General features: G+C 35.5%; 1 protein-coding gene across 10 annotated transcripts in view; it reads left to right on the top strand.

Annotated features, from left to right (window-relative positions):
• LOC107135616 (interferon-induced very large GTPase 1-like) overlaps window positions 1-5,916 on the top strand; it is a 161,728-nt gene that overhangs the window by 130,552 nt on the left and 25,260 nt on the right. For 5 of the 10 annotated variants that reach the window (XR_007342303.1, XM_048788266.1, XM_048788263.1 and 2 more), the window contains one exon: window positions 993-1,076. The exons of 1 other annotated variant lie outside the window; for it this stretch is intronic. The gene's annotated coding sequence lies outside the window, so the exon portion shown is untranslated. Of the gene's footprint in view, window positions 1-992; window positions 1,077-3,105; window positions 3,172-3,348; window positions 3,481-5,916 lie in introns of those variants that run through there. 4 more of the 10 variants (XM_048788269.1, XM_048788267.1, XR_007342301.1 and 1 more) reach the window with 3 other exon arrangements.

The raw sequence follows: 5,916 nt of genomic DNA, 5'->3' as shown, positions 1-5,916 counted from the left end.
ATATATATATAATTTCCAAAGTGTTGAAGTGACTCCTGATTTCTTCTTGCTGACAATAATAAAATATAAGTGGAGTGTTAAACTGAGGAAATGATTCTCAAACAAAGAGAAACCAGACCTCTGTGATGTTGGAATTTCTCATGAACTCCAAAAGGCAAACACATTAGAATGAAGAGTTTCAGTCATGATTGCAGTATATGATTGTATGATCTTTTTCTAAAAATAAGCAGGTACACAAATTACTCTTTCAAAAAATAAGATTTGCCTCTCAAATACCAATCAAACTAGAAGTCCCTGAGGAAGCTTTAGGACACTCTCTCTTTCCATCTTTTTTGATGGCTGGTGTGGGTTGTAATTATTTAAGGAACAATTTGAAATCTTCTTTGGATAGACTTTCTTTTTCACATGTTTTCCCTAAAGCCTCAGTTCCTCTAGCCTCTGTTCAGCTGAGCTATTGGTACAAAATTTATTTTAATTCTTGGAGAAAAGGAAAAAAAGTCTCATCTGATCTTTGCATTGGCTCAGTGTTGGGATATTCTCTTAATGCCTAGTCAGACCCTTTACCATTCCGACTCTTCACTTCCTGCATTTCCTGAGCCTAAATATCAGTCAGAAGTGTCATCTTGAGTCTTCTCAAGCATTTACTTGGTATATACTCTGCTGTGGGAATGCATGTGGCTTTATCATTTCCTGTATTAGGAAGCATTCAAAGTTCTACTTCCCATTATATTCTCTCTCCCTAGTTTTTTCTATCAGGTTTTTAACCTATCTACAGTTTTCCTCATTTTCTTTTTTCACAGGAAATAAGGTTAACACATTTTCCTTGTAATATTTTTATGGAATATCCTTAAAAAGTCATTTTTATGACCTAAGAGAACCCAAAGCTAAGGGGAAGAAAAAGAAAAAGAGTTTCTTTGACAGTTCCTCAAATGGCACCAGATGGGTTGAACAGATGAAATTCATGAAAAATAAGATTTTCTCTGGTCTTTTAGATTTAGGGACCAAGATTCTACTCTGGGAATAAAGACTGCTCTCTTCAAGACCTCTGCTGAACAGGGGAGGACTCTGAACCAAGAGTAAGTAAAAATGCCACAGCATTCCCCTACCACGTTTATGTTGCCTTTTTATTGTTTCAGCATTCACCTTGCAATCATAAGCCTTTGGCTAATTTCCAGGGTTCCAGCAAAGATGATTCTGATAGTTTCACTTGCTTGTCCAATGTTTCATTGAAAATGTAGAGCACTGGAGCCATTCACTTATCACATAAAATGTGACTCCTGTATGATTTATTTCATAATATACATAATCTGGTATCGAACTATATGTTTAAATCATATGGAGAAGATTTGAAAGTATGAAGTCTGATTGTAAGTTACTACAGAGTGACGTAAATCGAGGGCTGCTCTTTGGAGCATAGACAAAGAAATACTAAAATAGGATTAATTTGATGGGCAAACAAAAGGAGGAGAGTTTTGGTAAACAGATGATGAGTGCAATTTGGGACATCTTGTTTTAATCTACCTTCAAAGGGAGTTCTGGCTGGTGAAGACCGCATCCATGTCTTAGGCTGATCACTAGACTGACTCTCAAAATGCATACTGTCATTCCTTCATTCAAGACATTCAATTTTCTTCACCCCTTTCCCTTACTGGCCAACAACAACAGCCCCCAAAATTGAATGTCCTATGTCCTTAACTCCCGTTTTATTCTGTGTAGGCCAAAGGTGTATCAATCATTAGAGACACAATGAAAACATTGTATATATTCTCCTACATGCAGCTATTAGGCTGGGTTGTTTCCTTATTGTTACAGTGTTCTTTATAATTAATGAATTGCTAGGTTTTTTTTTATCAGTTACATAAGGACTTTTGCCAAATCTTTCTGAAGTGATTACTGATTTTCAATTTCTCCATGCAATACTATAAATTTCTGTTTTATTTTACAATAGATTATTTTTGAATAATTTTTATATTCAAAAACAAAACAGAGCAGAAGGTAGAGAGATTTCTTATCTACCACTTTTTCCTCTACTGTATAGCCATGTTACCAACATCTGCCACCAGAATGGTACTTTTTTAAACACTGATGAATCTACACTGACACATCAATATCACCTCAAATCCATAGTTTACATTATTGTTAACTTTTGGTGTTGTACATTCTTTTGAGTTTTGACACATGTTTAATGATATGCATCCACACTTATATAATCATACAGAATGCTTTTCCTACCCCCAAAATTCTCTGTACTTCACCAGTTCATCCTTCCATCCCAATTAAACTCTGGAAATATACTTTTACTATTTTCATACTTTGACTTGTCCCAGAAAATTGTGTTATTAGAACCATATAGTAAATAGTATTTTCCGGTTGACTTTCTTCACTGAGTACTACACATGTAAGGGTCCTATACATCTTTTCATTTTTTTCATAATAGATTTTATATTAGTGCTGAATTACATCCCATCATCTACATATGCCACAATGTATTTACCCATCTAACTACTGAATAAAATCTTTTGTTATCTTTAAGTTTTTGCAATTGTAAATAAATCTTCCACAAACATCTGTGTACAGGTTTTTTTATGGATATGGTTTCAACTCCTCTGTATGAATATCAAGGATTTTTACTGCTGAGCTCTACATATTTTTCTTTTGATGGCCCATTAGTCCTTCCTGGATGTTTAAAAATCTGTGGGTGACATTTTCCTTCCTCTGAGTGAAGGATGTGGGGAAAATGACACCTAAGACAGTATGTGGTCTGGGGTAAAGAAGAGAAAAGAAAAAAACAAAAAATTTAATCCTTCCCATCAGTCATTTCCCTGCAGCAAGACAGACCCTGGAAAGCAGATAGCCATTAACCTGAGAATATCAACCTTGCCCCCATGACAATACCATGACCCTGGGAGGGCAAGGCAAGCACTGGACCCTGACCTCTAACCTCCATGCCTGCCCTGTAAAAACACTGCCTAACAGAAACTGTGACCAGTAAAAACAAGTTCCAGATGCTCACAACCTACCCCTGGCCAGTTGAAGTTTTCACAGACTAAATGTAGTCTATGTAAACCCATACACCTCCCATAATGGGTGCCATTTTCCATCCAGGAAGTGTGCCCAGAAGCTCAGATTCCTGTCTGCACTGCTGTGTAAATGTTTTCCTGAATTCATGAGGTCTGTAACAGTTTCAGTCATTTTGTGCTTGCACTGAAGAATGCAATATTTTATATCTTTTACTGTGCATTTTCTAGTGGTGAATCCTCTTATTTTTTGTTTTCAGTGTTCACTTTGTACCATAATTCTTCAAGATTATATTATTTTGTATAGAAATTGTCTGTTATTTTCTTTCAGAGCATTAAAGACTCCATTCTCTTCTTTTGGCTTCCACTAGAGCTGCACAGAAGTCAGCTCTCTTTACCAGGTTTTTGAACAACTCATTATTTCTATATTTTTGTCATCTTATTTCTTATTTTATGTCATTTTTTAAAGTTTCTAATAATTCTGAAAATAAATTCCTTTTATGTTTCTTGCATTTTTAAAGGTCTTAAATTTTTTCTTTAACATGTAATGGGAAATTTCATTCATTTTTTAAAATACCTCTTAGTTGTTGATGGATCTTTATTTTATTTATTTATACATGGTGCTGAGAATCAAACCCAGTGACTCACACATGCTAGGCAAGTGCTCTACCACTGAGCCACAAACCCACAAACTCATTCATTATTTATTCAAATTATTTACCTCCTTTTTCAGATAGATACTTTCCACTACTGAATAAGCTTTTTGATGGTCTAAAGATTTGGGCTTAAATTTTTATTTATTGGAAATTTTAATGATGTTGTAGAATATAGGAAGCACAAGATGAAATGAGTATGATATTCTGTTAGTCCACTTTGCATCGTGGTAACAGAATACGTGGGATGGGATAATTTATGAGGAATGGAAACTTATTAGCTCAGAGTTTTGGAGGCAGGAAATTTCAAGATCAAGTTTCCAGCTTCTGAGAAGCAATTTCTTGCTGGGTAATCACACAGCTGAAAGCAGAAGAAAAAGAAGTAAATAGGGACTTATTCACTGTTTATAATGTCATTAATGACACCTGCGAGGGCACCACCCTCTTGACCTTAAATTTCCCAAAGGCTCCATTTCACAATACCATTACAAAATATCTGAATTCCAACATGGGTTCTGGAGGAGACAAATATTCAAACAATAGCATTCTACACTCAGCCTCTCAAACTCATGCCCCTATCACATATAAAATACATTCATCCCCTCTTAATAATTTAAAAATTCTTTATTAATTTTCTTATTTATATATGACAGTGGAATCCATTACAATTCACATTACACATATAGAGCACAATTTTTCTTATCCCTGGTTGTATACAAAGTATATTCACACCAATTAGTGTCTTCATACATGTACTTAGGTTAATGATGTCCATCACATTCCATCATCATTGCTAATCCCCTGCCCCTGTCCCTTGCCCTCCAACCCCTCTGCCCTATCTAGAGTTCATCTATTCCTCCATGCTCCCTCTCCCTACCCCACTATGAATCAGCCTCCTTATATCAGAGAAAACATTCACCATTTGTTTTTTGGGGATTGGTTAATTTTTCACTGATATACAGAAATGCCTTTGATTTATGGATGTTGATTTTACATCCTGCAAATTCACCTAGCATTATCTTCTATAACTCCATCCATTTACCTACAAATGCCATGATTTTATTCTCTTTTATTACTGAGTAATATTCCATTGTGTGTATATGCCACATTTTTTAATTGATTCATCTACTGAAGGGCATCTAGATTGGTTCCACAGTTTAACTATCGTAAATTGTGCTGCTATAAACATTGATGTGGGTGTGTCCCTATAGTTTGCTGTTTTTAAGTCTTTTGGGTATAGATTGAGGAAAGGGATAGCTGGGTCAAATGGTGGTTCCTTTCCCATATTTCCAAAGAATCTCCATACTGCTTTCCATATTGGCTGCACCAATTTGAGTCCCACCAGCAATGTATGAGTGTACCTTTTTTCCCACATTCTCGCCAACACTTATTGTTGTTTGTCTTCATAATAGCTGCCATTCTGACTGGAGTGAGATGTTATCTTAGAGTAGTTTTGGTTTGCATTTCTCTAATAGCTAGACATGATGAACATTTTTTTCATATATTTTTTGATTGATTGTATATCGTCTTCTGAGAAGTGTCTGTTCAGGTCCTTGGCCCATTTGTTGATTGGGTTATTTGGTTTTTTTGGTGCTTAGCTTTTTGAGTTCTTTATATACCCTAGAGACTAGTGCTCTATCTGATGTGTGAGGGGTATAAATTTGCTCCCAGGATGTAGGCTCTCTGTTCACCTCACAGATTGTTTCTTTTGCTGAGAAGAAACTTTTTAATTAGTTTGATTCCATCCCATTTATTGATTCTTGGTTTTAATTCTTGAACTATTAGAGTCTTATTAAGGAAGTTGTGCTCACCATGCACAAAAGTTAACTCAAAATGGATCAAGGAGCTTGATATCAAATCAGAGACTCTGCATCTGATAGAAGAAAAAGTTGGCTCCAATCTACATATTGTGGGGTCGGGCTCCAAATTCCTTAATAGGACACCCATAGCACAAGAGATAATAACAAGAATCAACAAATGGGACTTACTTAAACTGAAAAGTTTTTTTTTTCTCAGCAAGAGAAACAATAAGAGAGGTAAATAGGGAGCCTACATCATGGGAACAAATTTTTACTCCTCACACTTCAGATAGAGCCCTAATATCCAGTGTATACAAAGAACTCAAAAAATTAAACAATAAGATAACAAATAACCCAATCAACAAATGGGCCAAGGACCTGAACAGACACTTCTCAGAGGAGGACATACAATCAATCAACAAGTACATGAAAAAATGCTCACCATCT

Source organism: Marmota marmota, unplaced genomic scaffold (assembly GCF_001458135.2).
Source record: "Marmota marmota marmota unplaced genomic scaffold, marMar, whole genome shotgun sequence".
NCBI lineage: Eukaryota > Metazoa > Chordata > Mammalia > Rodentia > Sciuridae > Marmota > Marmota marmota.
Note: the sequence above shows the minus strand (reverse complement) of the source record. Positions and strands in the feature narration are given on the sequence as shown.